The following is a 25,115-nucleotide window of genomic DNA, read 5'->3' as shown; positions in this document are numbered from 1 at the left end:
GGATTTTCCAAACAAGCGCTTCCAAACTCCAGCTTCATGATGCTTTGTTTTGCCACAGTCTAGATGAGTGACATAGGATGCATACCCTCTTATAGATAACTATCATCATTGTCTGAATCATTAAGTTATTGGGTGTATGGCTTTAAATTCTCATTGTTTCCATGGTTGGCAAATGATGTATTATCAAAAGTGTGTATCTCCTTGCATCACCTTCATTTCATTTTGTAAAACATATGTTTTCTTGGATAATGAGTCTGAATAAACAACTGTCCATACAGTTGTATAGTCTATCTGCAGCTGACACTGTATTGCCTACATACAGTATCTGGCTCATATCCAGTATATCTAGGATACATTCATTCATTGACAAAAGACAGTTAATATCACTGTTGATTGGTATAGATTGACATCTTGGAAGAAACAACATTCAAAGTGCAAAAGGCTTTTAATGACACCAAAGAAAGAAACAAAGAAAACATATTGCACAGAACAAAATAGGCAGTGGAAGAACTCACATGTTTCACTTAAGTAAAAGAATCAATACAGCAATGTAGAAATATACTCTGTTAAATGTGACTTGAGTAATAGTGCAAAAGCATTGGCATGTATTCCAAAGTATTCCAAAACTAAAAGTGCTCATCTTGCAGAATGTCCCATTTCAAGTTTCCAAATGTAATATGAAAATAGCAGATCTACAAGACAGATCACAATGTGTCGCATCGCAACCCATTGTGAGCTTGTAGATCGACTATTTTCAAATGGCCGGAATAAGGCTGAAGTGGTTAATGTATGTTTTCTAATAATAAATAAAATCTCCAAAATAAATATTAACACAAAGTAAAAGTACAATATTGTCCTCTGAGATGTAGTGGTTTCAAAGTATGGCGTAGATGCTGGTTTTCCACCTCTGTCCAATCGGGTGAGACGAAGGCGGATACGGGGAGGGTTATCAGCTGGCAGCCATACTTTCATCGGACCGTACCCTTTAGGCGTGAGGTTACTGGTTGGCCCTGTCCTCTGGAAACTTCTTGGCTGGTTCCCATGTGTCTTCCCAGATTTTGTCACTGTAAAGTATAAATACATTATTTAGAGAAATTCATTTATCCCATGGGTCTTCAAAAGGGGCACTGGGACACCTTTTATTTTTATATTAACCACCTGAAACATTCTAAGAGAAGATCTACAACCTCACAATGCCTCGCACTGAGACGTGACGTGAGTTTGTAGATTATCAATTTTTGGTGACGAGATTTGGTGTCGAGGGGAAAAAGTGTTTGCATCAGTATCATGCAGCCCTAATGCACATGTATGTCTATTGCCTAATGCCCACATGTAAAAAAGATAAGACAAGAAGCATAGCGGCCAACATTCCACTTCTGGTAATTTCATTATTTTGATTTTGACTGATGTGAATTTAGATTAGTTCCTCATAAAACAATTTACTCTAGTACTGGTGACAGACAGTCCATATCTGAAGTCTGAAAGAGAAGTCATTAACAACATTAGTCGACTAACAGTCATTAATTACTAGAATCCAACAATGTGAATTTTGTAACCTTCCTGTACATTCAAGCTGTACAAGCAAATTACACAGAAGCTTCCAATTCAACTGCTGAGGCCGGTGGACTGCAGCTGCCAATCAAGCCCATACGCTGAGCTAGAGCTTTAATCGGGCCTAAATATGTGAGCCCAGCCCAACCCAGCCCGACAGAAACGATACATAATTGACAATTGGAGCCCAACACAGCCCGAAGCCTGACATTCTAAAAAAGTATAATTGTTGCATGCAGCCTTATATTTTTGTCATTACATATTGGTGATTCGAAGAACAGAGTCATTCTACCCTTTTCCAACTGTCTTTATATATAAACAAAAACCCAGCTTGTAGCAAGCACCGTCCTAATTAAGGAACAATAAACATCGGAGCCTCGCTGGAGAACACGGCTGACGGCCGCCGCTAAATCAGGCAACAGGTGTACAGGCTATTATCGCTACAAAGTTCACACGTCTATAATATTATTAGGATATACAAAAGTGACCGTGGATGGTTTCAACAATGTCCTCCGCTCCACTTGGGCACTGCATGCATGCAGACGCCACAGCGGCCACCGCCACATACACACACGCTCAACTGTTGCGCCACAGCGCACACAGTCACACATGCTCAACTGTATCAAGTAGCTCATAACTCACAGCCACAGTTATGAGCGCAGCTTACATAGTCACAGAGACATCATGATACCGCGCTGCGCTTGCCTGCCTGATAAAAACAAGACCAGGAGACCTGGTTCTGCCAGACCTAAGCCGGACTTCACATAAGGTGCTTTTCGTTAGTGAGGGAGACGAAAGTCTCCCTCAAGACGAAAGTGAAGTCTCCCTCACTTTCGTCTTTCCGTCTTTCGCCTTTCATCTCAGAGAAATCAAGGTGCTTTTCCTTGACGTTAGGGAGGTAGACCAAATCAACATCAACATCAGTCAAGGAGGTACCCTGTTCTATCTCTCTTTTCCTCTTCCTCTTAATGGACTCCATCGGCAAGGTTTGCTAAATGAATCGAACTTTGTTCGATATACTGATAGGGGGAACCCTAATTTATGGATAATAAAATGTAATTGATCGATATTTCAGGATATTTGACATTGAAGGTCTAATTGAAATATTTGTCTTACGTTTTATATATACCATCTGTATTTATACTTGTAACATAATAGTGATGTCATGAGTAGTCTGTGCCTATTTATTCATGCAGATGAAACCTAACCACAACCCGACAAAGAAACCTAACCACAACCAGACATACCATGTACTCTGTGCCTATTTATTCATGCAGAAGAAACCTAACCACAACCAGACATACCATGTATGGACAAAATGGTGACAAAGGCTCGTGTAGGCCATACCTTTCAGATCTGGCAAAAAGTGACCCAACCCAATGCCCGACAAATACGTGACCAATTGGGCCCGGCCCAGCCCTCGCCGCGCAGACCCGTCGGCCTCGGGCTGAGATCTTAAGCTCTACGCTGAACAGCACACAGCTGCACACAGCAGAGAGTGAGGGAGAGAGATAAAAGCACCTGGAAGTTAGGTCGTCAGCTTTTCATTTTGCCTACTTTAACTGGACACGTTGTACCAGCGTACTTTGATGTGAAAATGTGGGCCATCGGCAGGTCTGCAACACCACACAGATGAGGTGTAACCTTCCTAAATAGTAAGGCAAATTTGAGAGGGAAGAAAGAATTGTGGGATCAACCAGAAACAACTGCCTCTGGTAGGGCAAATAGTGTCAATTGAATAATATCAAAAATGTCTTACCATGCAGGACAAGGCGCCCAATGCACCAACACTTCTTTGTTGCCCTAAAAAACACACACACACACACACACACACACACACACACACACAGTATAAGAAATCACTGGGTAAGGTATACCATTATTTTTAGTACCTTTGCTTGTCTCAGTCATGATCAGCCTTAAGACAAATATACAAATTAACATGGTTCTGTGGGGCCGACAGCCAAGTGGTTATGGGAAATACTACCGCCTGACACTGAGTCCCCAGGTTGATTCCTGGGCAGGTCAGACCTTTGCTCCAATACTCTCCCTGCTTCCTTTATCTATACACTGTGAGACTATTAGCCTTGGACGATGTCTATTAAATCGCCATCTGCACATCAAACCATTGTGATGTGCGATAGCATCAGGACTTTTTGGAGTCTAGAGCGGGTACAGAAACGGCCTCTCTTTGTGTAGAACTGGTTTGTGCAAATTACTGGTTAAAGTAGTCTGAACAGGATCTGAGCACTGAGCAGTAAAATGACCTCACAGTTCCTCACACTATTGAAAAGCAGAAAGCCTGGTGACGTGAAGTTAACTTACTGGAACAGTGGGTTGTTTTAATAAACCCTTGTAGGAACCCTGACCCCCTGACTGATTTGTCACATTTTTAGTGGCCACAACCCATAAATGCTCATCCCATAATTGCATCTTCACTACAAATGGGGAACCATTTAAATAGTAAATAAACATGCGTCCCAACGGTATAACAGTTATTGCCAAGAACCTTTGTTACAATAGAGCAATAATCGACCAAACATAAATGTCCCCTATGTGTGTGTATGTAGCCTGTGTGTGTGTGTGTGTGTGTGTGTGTGTGTGTGTGTGTGTGTGTGTGTGTGTGTGTGTGTGTGTGTGTGCAGAGAGAGAGAGAGAGACACACACAGACAGATAGGGTTCTATATTTTTTTTACCTCATTTGTCCTTCTCCCTGTTATCTCCTTATATGGGTAGACCTGGGACCTTTTCATCTGGGAACATTTCTTGTAAACTTGAAGGATGAAAAGACAAGTTCATTAAGCCATGATGCTTTGTAAATGTCAGCAGTATTTTACATCTATCTATACATTTTCTGAATCTCTATGCATCTGTGTTTATGCCCATAGCCAATCAGAGAGGGGCTGTTTATGCCCATAGCCCATCAGAGGGGAAAAGGGTGGTGTCTCCTAGCCTGGTATCCAGCCTGCTTCGCTACGTTCGGCGGACTTTTTTTTCTCTCTTCGCTTCTCAGTCTGGAATGCACCCCATTGACTCATTTTGCAGAACTACACTGGAACTACATATGTTACGTTAGGCAACGTCGTTGCTGATTGGATGTTGTTCAAACGAATGACGAATCACAACGATCCCACTGTTTTTTTTGTCCCGCCCCGCACCACAGACCAATCAGAAGCCACGGCACGACTCGAAACGTTTGTCATGTCCCGCCTCCCTTGGAGATAGGAGGCATTCCAGACTGATAAGCGGAGAGAGAGAAAAAAGTCCGCCGAACGTAGCGAATCAGGCTGGATCCCAGGCTAGGTGTCTCCATGATTGGTCAAGCCTTCACGCGACATCATAATGTCTTACTATAAAACAATGACAATGTGGGGTAATGCTGTTAAGTTGTAGAACTATGCCAGAGTCACAACAAGCAGCACAAGATAAACGCCTAGCTGTGGACAAAAATTGGGCAAATTAGCCAAATCTATGTGTCTTTAGTGATGCTGTAGTGATTGGGTGTAAAGGGAACAAGTACAAATCCATGGGGGACTCCTGTCAACAAAGTATATAGGGTTTAAGTGCCTAACCACTTAAAACCTATACTTAGTTGATTCCAAAGTGCTCTATACTAGGCCCCCTCCTGTTGCCACTCTACACTACAAATCTTCGCTGACAATAATTATAGTTTGGCTAATTTCAATGAATGTACACAACCCATTCAGACCGGGATAACCTATATGTTCTCTGGGAACACGTCTAAGTCATTCATTTCTGAAACTCTTAAAAGCCTCATTTATACTACAACATATGACATACTTGGATGCAGAAAATACCAGATCTGCAAGCTCACAAAAACAAATAAAATAAAAACATTTAAAAGCCAATGTGGATGACACTAACACATTCATTTATATTCACATAAAAACAAACATTTAACACAGAATAGCAATATACAGGACAGCCAAGTATATAAGTCCAGCAACTTGTCCTTTGCAGAAATATGCAGAATATGATTCAGCTATTGTGGCATGTGTCAGTAGAGGTTAAGAGATGGAGTACAGAGGACTGGTGAACAGCTTTGTCAGGTGGTGCAAACAGAACCACCTGTTACTAAAATTGCCAAATAAAGGAGATGGTGGTGCATTTTAGGAAGATGGTGGCTCCCCCATTGTCTCCCATTTCCATCGAGGGAGATGTGGAGGTAGTCCAGAGAATCTGGGCATGCAATTGGACAATAAACTTGACTGTACTGGGAACACAGATGTCCTATACAAGAAGGGCGGGGGGCAGATTTACTTCCTGAGGTGGCTCAGCTCCTTTGGTGTGTAGGACTCTGCTGAACATGTTCTATCAATCAGTAGTGGCCAGCGCAGTACTGTATGCGGCGGTATGTTGGAGGGGTAGTATCAAGGAAGGCGACAGCAGGAGGCTGAATCAAGCTGGTTCTGTCCTCGGTACCACTTTGGATACTGTGGCCATCATGGACAATCCCTCTCCTTCCCTACTACTGTGGCAGGGCAGAAAAGCTCCTTCAGCAACAGACTGTTACATGTAACAGTCAGTCCCAAGTTGCAAGAAGGAGCGCTATAGGAGATATTTTCTGCCTGCAGCAATAAGACTGTACAAGTCCTCATCTGGTTAGCTTGATCAGGCTGATTAGGATGGGTGATGTGGGATGCAAGCCATCGGACTCTTGAGTAGTGTTTGGTCTGTCTTCTTAATATTGTAGGTTGACGATGCTTAGATGCATATTTATTTATTATTCATTTTTTTTGTTTCATCTAATGTGTTTTTATTGATGTCTCTATGAGAGCTGCCTTTCCCCTCGGGGAAGAATAAAGTACCTACCTACCTAGCTAAGACCATGTAATAAGCTGACAGCTGGGGGGGGGACACTATAAAGGCCACTGCACACAGGATGCGATTATTCACATGGAAAAAAGGCACCCTGTCTGAGCCAACCTAAAAATACTGTATTGAGTCCATAAATTAACATACCTTGAAGATGGTTGATATTTCTATATTATAAATTGTTTATATGATTGGTCTTATGTAATATTCTAATATTTTGAGATGTATTCATGAGCTGTATTGATATAATAATCATCAAGGTAAAAATATATATTTTCTTACAACTTTTACATGATTTTTAGAAGGATCTACGTATAGTTTTACTTACTGCACATATTGTCCACTTGGCGAGACACATTCTTGTCTTTAACAATTCTTTTGGCCGACTCTGGGCCATACTTGAGTACTTTGGCAGCCACTGCTGGTTTTGATTGGAGAGAATAACATGTCCCACAGGACATCCTCCTGGCCTCCATATTGGCTTGGCATTTGGGACATGTCTTTTTCTTCGGTCGTGTCATTTTTGGAACTGTTGAGACAAAGAAAATAACCAGAATTTTACACAATGTATTTATTCATAATAATTGTAAGAATGTACAGAAGGAACCAAATACACTCTTCTGGCTGTGGCACTGTAAATGTTTAATGTCAAGGACCCCAAATTATATTAATTTGCTATTCAGAAATAGCAGATCGTCAAGCTCACAACATGTTGCATAGCAATGTGTTGTGAGCTTTTAGATCAGCTATTTAAGATAAAACCCTACAATAAAATTGGGTAAAGTGTTAATTCTCATTAAGTTAAAAACTTTTAATCCCTATCTAGATTGGATTTTGGGTAGTTCAAAACCAAAAAACAGGATTGGGAGCACTCTGATATCTGATGAGATCAGGAAAACCTACTCAAATCTGGATCAAAACAAAAAACAGGATTGGGATCAGTTTGATTAGAAAATAATAATAAATAAAATAAAAATAAATGCTGTTATTTGATTTGCTCATATAGCGTGCAACACCTACAGTACCATCAGCTCCCAGTACTTAACAGGTTGCAGAACAATGGCTGCACAAAACAAAACACTTTGTATGACAATGGGACTAAACTTGAAAGCAGGGTGTGTAGAACCAGTGGTGGATAAAGTACTCAAATGTTTTAATTAAAAACATATGTAAGTGAGAGTCTGGCATTCAAAACCTTTACAACTATTTTCAGAATGATGTAGCTTTCAAGTTTCTATCTATTTTCTTCACCAGGTTGACAAAAGCTACATCAATACATCTTCAACAGCACACCAAATGAGTTGAGTACAGTTGGTATTCATAGAGAATTATCCACGTGCATCCATTTGTAGCATTTACAGTTCTGTGTTTCATTCAGTCACTCAGAGTCAAATAGAAGTGTAGCTACTTATTTTGTAAGAGAGCTTTAATAAAGAATAACTTAGTAGAATAGAGTGCTACATTTGTTTAGTTTGTCCAACACTGAACACACATTATTCCAATTTCTGTCATGTATTTGCTGTGAGTTAAAGATGTGTGGTTGTGTTATTGTGTTTTAAGTTGTTGGTACTCACTGGAACAAGGTGATGAATGACAAAGAAAGAAACCTGTAAAGGGGGGAGAGAAATGAAGATATACATGCATAATACTTAAGATCAAATATTCCAGTGGCCACCAAATGGACCCTTACAGTTCTGTAACTAAACAATATAAGCACTGATATTCAGGATCTCTTGGTCTTTATAAACAAACTTAGCACAGGGTATATGAAAAATGGCCAAACCCTTAAACCACAAGAAAGCACTATGGCTCAATAGGATCCTTTTGTATTCTATTCATAATAAAACATCCATTTGTACACTCAGAATGGGAAACACAAACAATGATTACATTTCGTTTTGCCTTTAGTGTTGTGCAAACAAACATGGCATATAGAATACATAACTACACACAAATGAAGAGACACACACACAAATAGCCGAGCTCATGTTGTTGTGTTTGTTTGTTATGGCTTGTTAGCTTAGGGATATGTCCACTGTAAAACAGTTTTAAACTTATACAGACCGACCAACTTGCTACTGTACACACCCTAACATGTTAGCAACAACCCTGTGTTATGGTTCTATGATTTAGTGGTGGTGGGGGTGCAGATTTAACATGTATTTCTATTAAATAAATGAAAAAGTAACAAGACTTCACTTACCGCGATGTAGTTGAAAAACAATGCAATGCATCATGGGAGGCATAGACGCACATATGCATACCAGTGTTGCCAGGTATGCTTATTATAATTTCCCCCAAAAATGAATTTGAAAATAGCAGATCTACAAGCTCACAACGCGTCGCATCACGACACGTTGTGAGCTTGTAGATCTGCTATTTTCAAGCAGCTGACGTATATGTTTGAAGTGCTCATGAGTCATGTGGCCCATAGTTGCTTCTTTTGGGCTTGTTTTCCTAGACCAGTGGTTGCTTGTTTCTCTCACAGAATCTGGCAACGCGGGTAATGACGTTTTTGCTGCACAACTGCCCCTCAATATGATTGTTTACGTCCTAAATGTTACAAAAAACATGAAATCGTTTTGAGAAAAAATAAATGCTGCTATTTGTTCCTAAGCGACTGCAAAAGACTGCTGTTATTTGTTTCAAAACGCTTTAAAAGAAGGCCAGAACCTTTACAGAACGTGAAATGTGCCTATAACCACATTTCCGGTTCAGAACGGATACGGAAACGTTATGTTTGTTTTCATGTATGTGGACGTGGTGAACCTCCGGATGCAGTAGGCGGGATTTTATGAGTGCTAGGAATCAAGAAATTACAAATAATTATTTATTGCTAGAATTGTTCATACATTAGGCATTTAAGTGCCAGAATAATTGATTAGTGGACAAGCAGATCATTTATATAGATCTATTAGATTAAAATAAATAGTTTTGATCGGATCTTTACTACTGTCAATCAAGTCATACGGAAGTAATATGACGTGACGTCACGGGTATACAAAAGTTAAATAAAAGTGTCGTTCTCAACAAATACTCATCGAAAAATTACCAAACTAGTATGTAAATACTCCGAATATTTACAGGTTTTTGTGGGTGGTGGCGTGTGGTCTGGTGCATTTCAAACAAGCTTCTTAGCGCACGTTTTGAAATGCCAATGCATTATCAATGGCCCGCCTGTGACGGCGCAATGTGTCGTCTTTGGACCTCAATGAATGTCTATGAGTGACCGTGGAAGGCACATAATTACGTCGCTGGCGTCCAGCGACGGCATTCGGCTCCGTCGCGGGGTTCTGACAAAAAGGCAACCGGCTACGTTTTCGGAGTGAGACCGTGTTGGCTCAAGAGGCTTGGCCCCGAGGGGCTGCAGGAACAGCTTATGATCTGTATGCTGTTGCTCTGCTGAATCTTCCAAATAAATGGTCAACACTTCACCCTGAATGGATATTCATATTTTCCATTATAGCTCAAGTGGTTAATTCATAATGTACTTTTTCCCTTCCTAGAAATGTAGTGGAGATTAAAACTAACACATACTATAGGGTGCCTGCCTACGCACTACGTGCTTGGCCCCCTAACAATAATTGTGCTGTGTAGCAATAACAAATACTTTCACTTGTAGCTTTCACTGGGATCATTTCTGGGAAAAAGCCTGACCTGTTGTAAAGCATGCATTCACACGCACACACGTTCACGCGCGCACACACACACACACGCACACGCACACGCACACACACACACACACACACACACACACACACACACACACACACACACACACACACACACACATAGTGAAGCAGCCACTTCCCGGGTTTCCTGTCAATGTTTATTCTTTATTGATGCAAGAACATCATTCACCAACGAATGAAGACATGTCTTCTTACGCAGTTGTCATGGAGATTGAGACATTCAACCAATGTTTAACCCTATTTTATATGGAAAGGTTTTGGTCCAAAAATTAAGTAATACATACCACAATGAAATAAATAATTACATGTATTTCTTACAAAATTGTATACTTTGGCTTTTTGAAACATCTACAAGCTTGCCACTTGTCGCATCGTGGCCCATTTTGAGCTTGTAGATTGGCTATATTTGAATCATTTTGATGAATCTTGAAAAACACAAATCTTCTCTCATGGAGGGCCCTGGCAGAAAATAGTTCCAGATAGTGGTCTGCAGCCAAATACATATCAAGTTGGATGACATCCAAACTTTGAGATTTGAATGAGATGCTTCTAATCCCTCTATGTAATTACTGCTCCCTGCAACAGCCAGACCATCTCTCTGTAGCTGACCTTAATCGCTCTCGTTCCCCTCCACCCCATCAAACAATTCCTTATATGCACCCAGCAAGCTAAACAACACTGAGACACCACTCCTCCAGCCTCCAGCCTTCCCCAGAAGACATGACATGTTTACATGTTTATTTGATCAACGCCGGAAAGCAAACAGTTTCTCCATGATGTACAGACAGGCTGGCCCGGCCGGGGTTGGGCCAGGCTGGGCTGGGCCTGCTGGTTTGATTTGATTTGATTTGATTTGATTATGGATCCCCATTAGCTGGTGCCATAGCAACCAGCTAATGGGGATCCACACAGTTGCAAATACAAATGTATTAGATGTCAGTACTCAACACATAATACATAATGAAGCTAACAAATACGATAGCTAAACTTACATGTGAGCAAAGAAACAGAAAACAAAAAAACGAAAATACTTTACAGTGTTAAATACAACATACAAAGGTTTTTAGGCAGGTTATTCCAAAGAGTCAATGATCGATAAATAAAAGATCTCCTTAAAGCGTTGTTTTTTGGACCAGGTAATTCAATCTGGCCATTACTGGAACATCTAGTGTAATGATCATGCACAGTATAACTATAAACAATCTGAAACTTTATGTATAAAAACTATAGGTTACTAACTTATCCCCGGTTATATGAAATACGAAGCGAGAGGTCTCGCTATGGGAGAGCGCCCTCTAGTGCGAATACAGAAAGCATATCTTGATATACTTCCAGACAGGAAACTCCCTGGCTGGACTCTGATTCGTTCCAAACTTCCACTCGTTCCTTCAAAATAAGACTTCTCTTCTCGTCTGCCACAACAAAAAGGGTGTCTTTTTCAAGACCTCTCGCTTCGTATTTCATATAACCGGGGGTTACGTTAGTAACCTATAGTTATATATTCAATACTCCGCTCCAGGTCTCGCTATGGGAGAGGTTTGATGAACTCCCTGATTGTGGCAAAGTTCCAGCCCTACTGGAACCCACACTGATCATGGGCCACCCACACCCCCTGCCCCTCCTGGGCGGGGATAGTATGGGCCTCGGCTCAGCTGGGGACAAGAACACTTAAGACAGATGTACAACATTGCCCCGTGTCAACCACCCACCGGCCAGGCCCAGTGTGGGCAGAAGATCTCACCCCCCGCCTGCGTCAACATATCCCTACGTGACGGCAGCGGCCAGGGGTGATCGTATAAGAGAGGTGTGATATCCGATAGCCAGTCACCCCACCGTGGGGCCACCAGTATCACACTCAGCCCCTCATCCCTTACTGGGATGTGGGGGCTATGAGGGACAGAGGGGGAAAGGCATACAGTGGGGGGCCAGTGGTGCGCCAGTGCGTCTACACCCAGGGAAACTGTCCCCCGTATTGAAAAGTACAAACCACAATTCGTGTCGTCTTGTGAGGCGAGCAGATCTATCTGCGCCCGTCCGAAACGAGCCCAGATAAGGTTTGCTATGTCTGGGTGCAGTGACCATTCCCCGTAATGGCACGTATCCCTGGACAGGAGGTCTTCCCCCAGGTTCTGGATCCCGGCCACATGTGACGCCCTAAGCGACCGTGGCTCGCTTCTAGGGGTGTGCCGATATATCGTCCCGCGATATATCGCGATACGTTATCGCGACGATATGTATCGTTTTGGAAAAAAAAAATATCGTTTTTGAAAAAAATTTTTTTTTTTTTTTTTTTTTTTTTTTTTTTTTACAATCATAATAATCAGTCATGCAAACGGCCCCGAAGTGAAAAGAGTGACAACATGTTTTTTTGTTCGGGTCAGGTGTCATACTATTTGGATTCAAAACGGCTATTGTAGCTGAAAAGCTACAAGTTTGCATGTCTGAATAATGCAAAAACAGAATTATTTGTTTGCATTTTCTTTTTTTCTCCTCCATATATTTTCATAATAAAAAAAGTGCGTATCGTATCGTATCGAAATCGTATCGAAGTTGTGAGCCAAATATCGTATCGTATCGTTTCGTGAAATTAGTGTATCGGCACACCCCTACTCGCTTCAGATAAGAAGTCTGTGTGCCAAGTCGTGCAGCACACGGGACCTTGTTCCTCTCTGCCTGTTAATGTAGCACAGCGTCGATATGTTATCGGTCCACACTCGTACATGACAGCCCCGAAGGAAAGGGAAATGCCTTAGTGCCAGAAAAAACGCAAATAATTCAAGGTAGTTTATGTGGCAGGTTTGTAGACTGGGTGACCATACACCCCTGGCGGGCCTACCATTGTGGGTGGCACCCCACCCCAGCAGCCTGGCATCCGTGGTGATAACCTGTCTAGAGGTAGTCAGACCCATCGGAACCCCGACGAGAGGAACCGTGGATCCCTCCAGCGGTTAAGTGCTCTCACACACCCTGCTGTCTGAACGAATCAGAGTCCACATTTGACAAATACCCTTCCACTAAGGGATAGACCAAACGGCAGGACTGTGTACTCATACACCTTACCCTTGAAACCAAACCGCAGGAATTTCCTATGCGGTGGGTAGATGGGGATGTGAAAATAAGCATATTTTAGGTCTATTGTTGCGAACCAGTCACCCTGTCGCATTGAGCACAGGAGAGACTGTGCTCAACATTGAGAGCCGTGGTCAACATTTTAAATTTGAATACTTTTAGGTATTTATTTAGTGCCCTTAGGTCCAGTATGGGCCTCTTCCCTCCCCCCTTTTTACTGACCAAAAATAGCGCGATTAGAACCCGCTATTCGTCTGGTTTGGGGGTACCTCTAGTATGGCGCGTTTTTCTAGCAGGAAGAGGATCTCTACCTGCAGGACATCGCCCGCCGTGCCTCGGTCCTGTGAGAAGAGTATTTCCTCAAAGGGCGGAGGCCTCGCAGCTGTAAAATGTACCCCTTCGATATTGTGTGGAGCACCCACTGTGGGGCCCCGCACTTAACACACTCTTGTAATCTGGCTGAGAGAGGGGTCTCCACCTTACCATGTCCGGTTCATGGTGGTGCAATGGAGTCGTCTGGTGTGTGCACCAAGCATGACTCGTTCCGCCTTACCCTGGGAGAAAACACATCATTTTCTACACTGGAACATGGCCGTCCCGCTGCCCTGCGACTCCTCTTGGGGTCTGGGAGCAGCGGCCTCATTACCCCTATGTTCTGGGTGACATCATAGTCACAGTTAACTAATCGCTAACTGTTAGCAAGGCTAACAGTTAGCGTCAAAGATAAATCCAGAACAGTCAGTGCTGTAGCGGAGCTGTATTACCTTCGGCGAAAATAAATATTAATGAAAATCACCTGGATTCGTTAGTGTCTCGCGGTCACAGAACCTTACTCCAGGCTTGTTGAAATCTACAGTAGTTAAGCTAACAATCCTTCGGCGAAAAACTGGGATGCGTCTGCATTGCTGACGAGACGTGACGTAAGGAACAAGCAGAAGTTCGTCCCCTGATTATAGGCTATAGGAGCGGAGGGTGGAACCTCCGGTCAGAGGAACGAATCAGTGTCCAGCCATGGAGTTGCCTGTCTGGAAGTAGATCAAGATATGCTTCTGTATTCGCGCTCTCCCATAGTGAGACCTGGAGCGGAGTATTGAATATATAGTAGTAGGAGTTTTACTGCTCATGACTGACTTGAACAGCACAAGTGTATTAAAAGACAACCTATTTTCAACTTTAAGCCAAGAGAGGCAGGCATGCATACGGTTCACATTAGACCTTAGTGAGCAGCCCAGTACCAACCGTGCTGCCCTGTTCTGGACAACCTGGAGCTTCCTGAGGTCACCACTGGCAGTACTATTCAACATGAAAAGATATGCACGTGCAACATAAAATATTCATATTATCCACCAATATGAAAACATTAGTGCACCTTGACAAATATGAACACATCATTACATTATTATGAATAGCATTACGCACATGAACCCATATGCCTATTCTGGGGAGAACATATGCCACAAATAGCCGATCTACAAGCTCACAACGCATCACTTTGTGAGCTTGTGGGCCAGGAAAAGGAATCAAACTCTTGACCTTTGGACTCGCAGGCTACCGACTCGCTAAGCCAAATTCCAATACCCAAAATATCGCGCACTCACACTCGGTCACTCCAGCTTTACCCGGAAATAGTTTTGTTTGGAGGAGCCAAGTGGGCTCTCTGAGTGCGCTTGGAGCGGCTTTCACCGAGTGCCGACGTTGAGCGCTTCAATTCCTTCTTAATTAAGTTCCTTGGTAACGCCAGTGGTCTCTTGTTCCTGGTAGCACCAGTGGTATCTGTAACTTTGCTCAACTACTCGATACACCTGTCCTGTCCGGTCCTCCTCAGTGATTTACCCAGCACTTGTAATTGTAATATATTTGTGTGACGCATGGTATGTTTAAAGCATAAAACAAGTATTAATGACCAAACAAAAAGGAGGGTTATTAAAGAAAAGAAAGACGAGTAAATTAACTGATTGATCCACATTTTGTGTTTGTGTGAGTTTGTGCATTATTTTTTACCTCCAGGCATAAATGCATGTTACACAGTCACTGTAATCTCACCATATTTTGACTCAGAGAGAGTTAAAAAACAGTTATTTTTTATATATTATTCTACTGATATATTTTGTCTTAACAACCATTCCACATATATGTGTTTTTCACAACTCAAAGCATTATTTTGCTTCAACTCTCAACACTCATGACAAAATGACAAAGTTACCGGAAAAGTGTATTTCAAAATTAAAGTTAAATGGTCGCTTCACCCATTTTCAACCTCATCTTCAGATAATTGTTCCTCACTAATGCACATTCAAAGATGGCACAATATCTGTCTACTATACTATTAGATTGTTTATAACTTTAAAAAACACTAGAAGAGTGCATGAATGGCTTGAGGCAACTTAAGCTCTATAGCTGTAAATATTTGGCCTTGTCTCTGATATGCAGCATTCAGAACCTTGGACAGCGTATGGGTCAGCACAGAAGAAAAATAAGTGTGGGGATTTACACAAACCTTTTCATCTTTTCCAATCCATCAATGAGGTGAGGCCTCTTCCAGTTTAGATGTCCGGTTCAGGTGAAACTAATTAAAATGATCTGCTGACATCTTCTGGTAGAACTAAGAACAACAAGGGGATGTTCCTTCACATGAAAGGAGGCTGACATTTTGAAAAGGGAGTTGGAAAATGGCCCCAGGCATAGGCAAAATAGGCAGTCACGAAGGGCATCTTGTCACTGAGGGGGTGTAATCCAAGGATGCTGTGTTACTGTCTGAAAGCACACTTGCACAAATACAACCAGAGTGTGTGAATACCACAGCAGCAGTTACCGTACCAGACATCAGATTATCAGAGATCTCTCTCTCTCTCTCTCTCTCTCTCTCTCTCTCTCTCTCTCTCTCTCTCTCTCTCTCTCTCTCTCTCTTTCTCTCTCTCTCTCTCTCTCTCTCTCTCTGTGTGTGTGTGTGTGTGTGTGTGTGTGTGTGTGTGTGTGTGTGTGTGTGTGTGTGTGTGTGTGTGTGTGTGTGTGTGTGTGTGTGTGTGTCTGTGCGTTCGCGCGTGCGTGCATGTGTGCACAAGCAAAGATGCTGCCTGTTGACTACTCCCTTTGAGAGAAGATACATGAGATGACAGGATCTCTGAGTTGATCATTGTATTTTTAGTGTAACTGAAGGTGACATTAAAAAAACAAACATCATTGAATTAACCATGAACTTCACTATTGATATACACACAGTATATCTAACATGGCATACAGTAAACAGTAACAATAACCTGTGTTTGTATTCAGAATTGCCATGACTACCATAGTAAATTAGCTACATTTATCAATTTCATTTAGATAATATTGTGACTTCAATAATATGGTTTGGACATGGCATACAGTATCAGGGATTCCGCTAGCCGGTATTTACCGGCCATTGACTGATAAAATGTTTAATTGGCCGTTAATTATAAACATCAACGGCCACCGTGGCCGATTGGGAAAATGCTGTTATTAGGCTATTTTATCATGTAAGCCTATTATTATTTGGATAAAATAGTACAACCATTCAAATCAAATCATAATCATTTAACGTTTTTATCATGATCTGACTATAGAGGATATGCGTGTGACATCATCATCAAACCCGGAAGTTATGCAGGAATGCCTACTGAGTGTCAAAAAAATACTTTCTGGCTCTGTTACACCAGTGGGTCTACAGTTGGGGTCCAGGGACCCTCATGGGCTTCCAAATGGCCCCTTACAGGTGTGTAACTCTGAGAGTGTACAAATGGAACCAAATGGACCCGTAAGGGTGCATTTGGTTCCATTTCTACACTCTCAGAGTTATGGGGGTCGTGGAAACCACTGTGCTACACTAAATGGAACAGAGCCTTCATTAGTATCATCGGTAACACCTGTGAAGGAAGTGATAATATGGCTGCTGTGCATAGAGCCTATTGATGATAATAAAAAACAGGGACCCGAACTCGTATGGGTCGTGGATATTATGTCATGATATATCATGACATATACTAATTAAAAAAAACTAAACAAAAGCTGTAAGTTTTGCATAATAAGGTTGAATGAGATGTAAAGCCTAAAACATAGGCCTACATTAATTTGTTTATAGGATACTGTGCGTCACTCAAGCACGCACACTTTATTAATTTATTTTTTGGCAAGCAACACCTGCATGAGTAGATAGATATTATTTAGAAACATTGCATCTGTGATAAAGTGGAAAGAAGCGCAGCGGTAACGTAACAAGGTGTAATTATCAGTTGGGTGCATGACTACATGTATATCTGCAAACACGATGTGACGTTAATTATATTATGGCCGATAAATCTATTCTTTGGCCAATAAAATATAATCCTGTCGGCCATGGTGGCCGGTCCAAAAAATTAAAAGATTATCAGAATATTTCCTAGATGAGGAAAAGTCTCCCTGTGTGTGGAGACGGGCATAAGGCTGTAAACATCAGATGGTTACATGAACGGTTCCAAACTAAACTTAATAATAATGAATAGTAAACTATGACAATAAAGTTTCTGATTGAAGCATACAGCAGGTAAAACTGTATATACACAGAGATGAATGTTTGCACACATACCTCTCATACTTTAACTTGAAAATCTGCTGCTTTTGATTAGAAAAAAAAAGAAAGAAAAGAGGACAAAAACTATGAAAGTACTGTTCAACAAAATAAGAAGAACTAAGTGGATACATACAGTAGTACTATGGACTCTATACAATCCCCTAAGAATAGGAGTGGGACGGGGCACTATACCAAGGTGATACTTAGGTGACACCACACCTGTAAGGTGTAGAGTAGATGGCATACATACATTATTAAACAAAACAACAACGTTGAGGGGTAGACTAGATAAACACAACCACACCTGTGAGGGGTAGACTAGATTACACACGTAACTTATTAAACAAACCACACCTCTAATACTTATTAAAGCAGGGGCTCCCAAACTTCTCAGCTCAAGATACAAATAGATACATTTGGATGTGTGCGTGCGTGCGTGCGTGCGTGCGTGCGTGCGTGCGTGCGTGCGTGCGTGAAAGAGAGAGAGAGACATAACACAAAATAATCAAATATCTAATGCAGTTGTATGTGTTACAGTCTAGCATCAATGCATTGTCAAACAGCAATGCAACTACATCATTGTCCTATCAACGTACATTCATAACGTGCATGAACAATTAAACTAGCAGGTGGACGCAAAGTAGGAACAAACTATGAAACAAATAACTTAACATTGTAACAGCTTGCTTATGTGTATGTCCTTCACGCACACGTCAGGGTGATAGTAGATAAACAGTCCTTATTATTGTACTTTAATCGATTATTATATATCGATACTCTCTCACACTCCTGCAGTGTTGGGCAGAGAGGGAGATCAAAGAGAGAGACAGGCTTTTTTCATTTGATGGCGTACACCATCTATTTACAATAATGCCACTTGTATGCCAGTAAATCCGCATGGAAACTCAATAAATAGAAATGAATCAACTATCAATAGAAAGATCTCAAAATAAATACATACAATTAAATAAAAAATGTATTCATCAATAGATCATAGGGTTAACCTATAAGTCCACTTGTATACCCTTTGTACTTGGTCAGAATAAGGTACTTCTATTTATATCTACTAATGATTTTTTAATTAGTGTTAGTGTCTTACTTCTCCGGTATCTCTCTTGCCTGAATCTGTTTTCAGTGCTTACTGCAGTGCTGCTAGGACAACTGACTTGCCCTCGGGATCAATACATGTCTATCTATCTATGTATGTACAGTGAAGTATCTGTGTGACACACCGTGGATAAAGAAAACGTGGAATAACGCAAGCCTTTAGTGAGGAAGCCTCATTCTGATATGCTCTGGCAAGCATTGCTAATGTATCAACATTTTTTGGGTCAAACATGCTGCCAAGGATTGGAAGGATGCAACCAGTATTTCAACAATTGTGTTGATCACATCAAAAAAGGAATCCTCTTGTTGTAAGGAGTGCTTCTGCTGTTCTGATTCCATAATTGTAGATCACAATTATTGTGACGTTACTACAACCTCTATAGGTATTCCCCTCTGGAATCAGATTTTACTTACAATATGGTTCTAAAAATCACACACAAATCATAAATGTCTCGAGTCCACAACAGACCTTTGTCAGTACCTTAAGAACAGTTCTGAAGGAGAAATAATATAGGAATATTATAATATTGTGCGACGTGTCTTTACCACTCAACACACATGTGAGTCAACCCAATAGTGTTGCTCCTATATCCTAAGTATGCCAATATAGAGATTTAAGTGTGTGTATGTATGAACGACAATCAAAGATTAAATTACTTCAAAAGCTTTCCTAAACTGTAGCCAAGCTCCTCTTAATACTTCCAAATCAAATATAAGACAAATGTTTTGAATTTGTATAAATGTCTAAGTCTGGTCAATACATTACTTCAATCCCAGACATGAACCGTCCTCTATTAGCCAGGACTGGAAACAACTCAACCGAATTTGGCGCTCCCCTCCCACGGAAAGCTATGGATAGACATGAATGGATTAAATTAGAAAAAAGGAAATTATTCATGCAATACAGACAAACAACATTACATCATACAGTACAAACAAACAACATTAATCAAGCATACTTAACAGTGAACTTAAAAACAAGAAACACCATAGAATACCAATAGGCTGGATAACTTGTTAGACAAAGACTGTTAAAAGAAAAGGTAACTCTATAAGTCAGAAATGTTAAAGCACAAAAGAACACAAAACCTCTCAAACTTCTCATTCATACAGTGTGCATGCAACCTTCGTGTCGACCACTAGGTGAAGTCAGTCCAGGTGTTTGGATCATAGACTGTAAAAAAGAATGGACAAAGCCACTCCCCTGCTTTCTACAGAACGAAAATGAAGCCGATAGTTCAGGAACATGCATTCCTCCATCGTTAATATATACAGTTGGCCACGCCGGAACTCAAACGCTATTGGTTGAGACCAGACACGTGACCAGCGAACCGGAAAACACCCCCAAAAATGCTATTGGTTGGGTAGCTTGTCAATCAAGAGCGGGGGCGGGGAATGAATGCTATTGGTTGTGTAGGTTGTCAATCAAATCATCCCGCCCCTCCTGGAGCATAGCCTACTTTATCGTCAATTTTAGAATAAATGGGACCATAATTTAGCAAAACGCATATCATGATGATTGAAAGGAGACTTTAAACTAGCGACTGGAAGCATATAGAATTTATGACAATTTTTATTACGGTAAGAAAATCTAGTCTAAAGTTTGTCAAAAACCCATTCACTTGCGCTAAAATAAATTCTTTCTGACACTTCAGGTCGGCGCAGGGTAAAACAGCGCCACTCTGGCCATTCATAAGCTTCCGTGTTGGCCTCATCGTAAATATCCAAGCCTTGCCCCTTGGTTTGGATGCGTCAACCACTGGAAGAGGCGTGTTCATAAATAGAAACCACTCCCACTGGAAGATGCGTCACCAGACACTAACCTAAATATATGTCTTAACCACCAGATGGCGACAATCGACAAACTAAAATGAAAACACAATGTTCTGTAGTTCTGAGTTCTACCGCTGTGGCAGAAAACTACAACTCCCAAACTGTCTACTTGGAAAAGAGATGGACACATCCTGTTAAAAATTAACAGATTCCAACTTACTTCTTTGAAAAGATACTAATCACCAAATCTTCAATTATGTACACGGTCGTTCCAACGTTTATAGGAAAAAACATATTAAACGGGCACTCAAAGAGGTGACCTATAAATTTACATTTAGTATAAACAAATTTGTTATTCTTAAAAATAGCCACCCTAGGCTACACAAAAATCTTACAGAATAGCTGCTTCTAGCAACCAGGAGACTGTCGACTCCCTTTGTCCAAAAGATTAGTCAAATAGCACAGAACAGCACCTCATCAAAGAATTTGATGCTATACACCTCTGCACTAATACAAATAAACCTTACGGTGTTTTCAGCATGTCAAGGTAAAATATAGTATCGCTCAGCCAAACAGCCAATACACTTAAACAACTTTTAACTTAACACCCAACCTTAAATACCACCCTTTTGAATTCAGCCAAAAATATAAGCATCACTCATGACCCAGTAGCCAACCAAAATGTAATCCTTCCATGAATTAAAACACACAGATTGTACCACAACTATAGTTGACCTATAAAATAACATGATTTGACCAAATGTCGCCATAAAACGTTACCCCAATAATCGACCCTTAGCATATCTAAAAACAACAATGACCCCGTCGAGTCCCTAGCATCCTAGGTTTGTTGTTTCTCTGAAAAATAGCCTTACGTCAATACAAGGAGGAACAAAATTATAGTACTTAAACATTCAGTTAAATTATTAAATTAAATCTGTCGTGTATAAAACACAAAACGGACCGAATTCAATTTTTTTTTAACAAATCTTTTCCTTTTTATTATTATTTTATTATCTTAATTACTCAAGACAATACTTTAGCACAACTCAAAATAATTAATCTACTTCTACGTGTAATCATTACATTAACAATTATTTTTGTTTTTTTACAACTACATTTAACAATCCAAAAAGATCATCGTTGTTGTTTCTTAGGCCTAAATAGTCACATCTGTATAATTTCAACACAAGTCCTTAGATAATCATTTCATACTATTTATTGCAGCTTCATCATCCCCTCCCGACACATAAAACAATTGAAATGTGTCGGTAACGAATTCCAACTCGCCAATAAGTCATTTGTGCCACCACCACAAATATAACCTATTTAAAAATTAACAATGGAACAAGCCATCTGCCTCAACACTGCAAATAAACTCCTTTAACATTAAAGAATGACTTCAAACTTCTGCGTCCAACGCACAGTCTTAACTCATCCAGCTAATCACTGCATCAAAACGTACAACTATAAGTGCTTCAATCACCACAACAGACACAAATCCACTCAAAACACAAAACATCAAACTCGTACTTGACCATACCTACCAACAGGCTAACAGAATCAAATCCACAGAACCAAATCATCAACAAAATGGAAATACTACGAAATTAAATAAAAGCCACACCACTCCTCCTCATGCATAATATCAGCCAACCATAAGTTGACGAAATACACTGCTACCACGAAAGCAGAATAAACCGCATATAAGAGTTATTGTATAAATGTTAAAAGTGAAAAGAAATAAAGAAAATACAATTCAAACCACACACACCATAGCCGAGCTACTATGAATGCAGTAAAAACAGCATCAAAACGAACACATAAAAAGCCTACAATAAACGCTCCCAAAAAACTACAAAGCAAGATGGCCGAAAAACCGCTAGACCACTTGTAGCTAAAGTTTTTAGAATTTGATCTCAGCACCAAATGTAATCACCAAAAGACAATTATTACACGCTGAAGCCCAACAAATATGCCTCACCCGTGTGACTAAGAGAGGTGAAAAAGATCGTTGCCTACTACAAATCTAATCATAATAACACACAACAGAATAACGTTTATAAGCACCACAACACAGTGTAATCATGAATGGGATATGTAGAACGATAAACGAATGACTCCGTGCTCCCCAAAACGCACAAAGACATTTTAAAGAAGAACTAAGGACTAGCAAAAGCTAGCTAGAAAGAAAAAAAAAGAAAGGCAACAGAAAAAAACACAGACATGAGCTGTATTTCGCCAAAGAAAGCACAATGGGAGAAGGAGAAATAGCCAGCCAAATTTGCATGCTGAGAAACGAGAAGCCTTAGTTACATTCACAATAAGAGCAAGTTTCAGCAGAAACATAAAAGTGTTTGCAGAGCAACTTAACAAGCCCCAACTATAAACGCAACGTATTTCGCATGTACTCCTAGACGGAAACCAAACATAATTTCATCAAACACATCTTCATACTTCAGCATTCCAAATGCCACCAAAAAGCCTACACCAACACTTTCCCCCGAGATCAAGGTCCGGGCATAACGAGTCGTTAAATAACACACGCCTTTTTCAACCATCGAACAATAACCTCTAAACAAAGTATTACCTGCAGCCGAACGAACGATTCTCGAATCATGCCTCTTACTCATAATCACCTCTAATCATAGACATTTTACGGGCGTCTGGCACACGGAGTCCAGCGCGCGCCAGTGTCCCATGAACGTCTGTACAAATGCTCAGAGCTTATAACTGGGATCTATGTATAAAAAATAAACATAGCATTCCAAATGCCACACATAGGCACAGACAGCTGACTTATCCCCTCACGCCCCGGATCCATACCACCGAGACGTCCGACTCATACGTCAGTGTGCCGCTACTTGAGCGCATATCGGAGACACACAATTTGTCACTAACACCCCATACCATTATAACAGTTAAAATTTCACGGAAAGGCTACGAAGCGAGGTCCGACTTCTGATACCTCAGTCTCACTGTCGCATTACGGTACGTTTAAGCCATATTACACAAAAGGCCCTGCGCCTCTTATGCGCATAGCCAGTGTACCATATTACTACATATTTTGTACCGCCGTTAACAAGCCGTAAGCAACTAAAAGGAGCCCCTAAACTCGTTCTATTGTACCTCAAAGTACCCATTATCCCCACGGCTCCCCCTAAGTCCATACACCCCCCATAAAGGCGCACGTATAGCCACGATTGTGTCCACACATAATACCACAATACAACAGGTTCTTTTAACGAATATCCCCCCAGATGAAACCATCTCACAGAAATGTGGCTAAGCAACTCATCGTTTGAGAAGAACAAACTCCACAGGTCCACCAAATGGTCCCTAAAGGCGAATAATTAAACCGTCTGCCGCAACAACGCCATTTTGAAGTATCTGTGTGACACACCGTGGATAAAGAAAACGTGGAATAACGCAAGCCTTTAGTGAGGCTGCAGAACAAAAGAGAGACTGGTTCCGTGGTGATAAAGTTTTCTCCTGTGTCTTTATTTGTCAACAAGGAGCAGAAAATGGTTACTGCAGAGGGTCCAGAATTAGCAGCACACCGCCGCACACAAAGTAACAGGCATTTATACAATAGATTTGAAAAACGCTCTTTGGTTTCAGCGCTCCTCCTGTCCTCATTTCAACCAATCAGGAGCTGTTCCGCCGGGGCCGAGTGGCAGCTTACTGCGCATTTATAATAGGGTCACACAATACATGGGAATCAATTCAACAATAATCTGCTTTCAGTACAGAACCATATTTCACAATGAAGTTTCATTATGAGATTATTACTTTGTACCTTATACACTTTAAAATGATACCAAGAATCACGTCCCCATTCATCTGTAAACAATAGTTACTCAATACAATAAATCAATAGAAGACAACAGTTACCTTAAGACTGAATACTTTCTGATGTTTCTCTTTGTTAACAACACAGGTCATAGTTATCAAACTTTAATCATTTTAACCATAGCATGTGTTTTTACACAGAAATAGTAATTACACAATCAAAGCTTGTGTAACAATCGAAGTTTCATCCAAGTGATTTGAATAAGTTTGTCACATATGGTGGCTTGTGGTCACAGGGCTATTCAGACAGGTAGACCTATGCTAAATAGATCAACAGGAGGCAGAGCTTCAAAGAGATGAATACAATAAGACAAAAGCTTATCTTCCAGGGATAAACACAAGTTTCTTTTGTTAGCCAAGGCGAGGTGTTTGTCTTTGTCTCCCCAAACACCCATTTTGTTACTGTGGCCGTCTTTCCAAGCAAATGGCCAGGTCTCTCTGTTGTGCCACTTTAAGGTACATTTAGCTCATTTTAACCATTTACTTGTAATAATTAGATATGTCGAGTTCTGGCCCATGTTTATGTATGATTATGGCTGGAATATACTTCAACAGTCACAAAACATAATAGACCCCTGGTTTGATTAAGTGCACATGGAAGAGGTATTCAAGGCGTTTCCTCTCTGTGTATCATAGTCGCACCACTCTAACCCCCCCCCCCCCCTCCC

General features: G+C 40.9%; 1 long non-coding RNA gene across 1 annotated transcript; it reads right to left on the bottom strand.

Moving 5' to 3' along the window:
• Positions 1–746: 746 nt before the first annotated feature.
• LOC311042337 lies at positions 747–6,768 on the bottom strand. Its single transcript, XR_014600492.1, has 4 exons — positions 6,716–6,768; positions 4,248–4,324; positions 3,311–3,354; positions 747–1,064 (listed from the first exon to the last, which is right to left on the bottom strand). It is a non-coding gene; the product is annotated as an uncharacterized lncRNA (long non-coding RNA).
• Positions 6,769–25,115: the final 18,347 nt, after the last annotated feature.

The sequence above is a fragment of the Gymnoscopelus microlampas genome (genome assembly GCF_963454915.1).
Source record: "Gymnoscopelus microlampas genome assembly, chromosome: 3".
NCBI lineage: Eukaryota > Metazoa > Chordata > Actinopteri > Myctophiformes > Myctophidae > Gymnoscopelus > Gymnoscopelus microlampas.
Note: the sequence above shows the minus strand (reverse complement) of the source record. Positions and strands in the feature narration are given on the sequence as shown.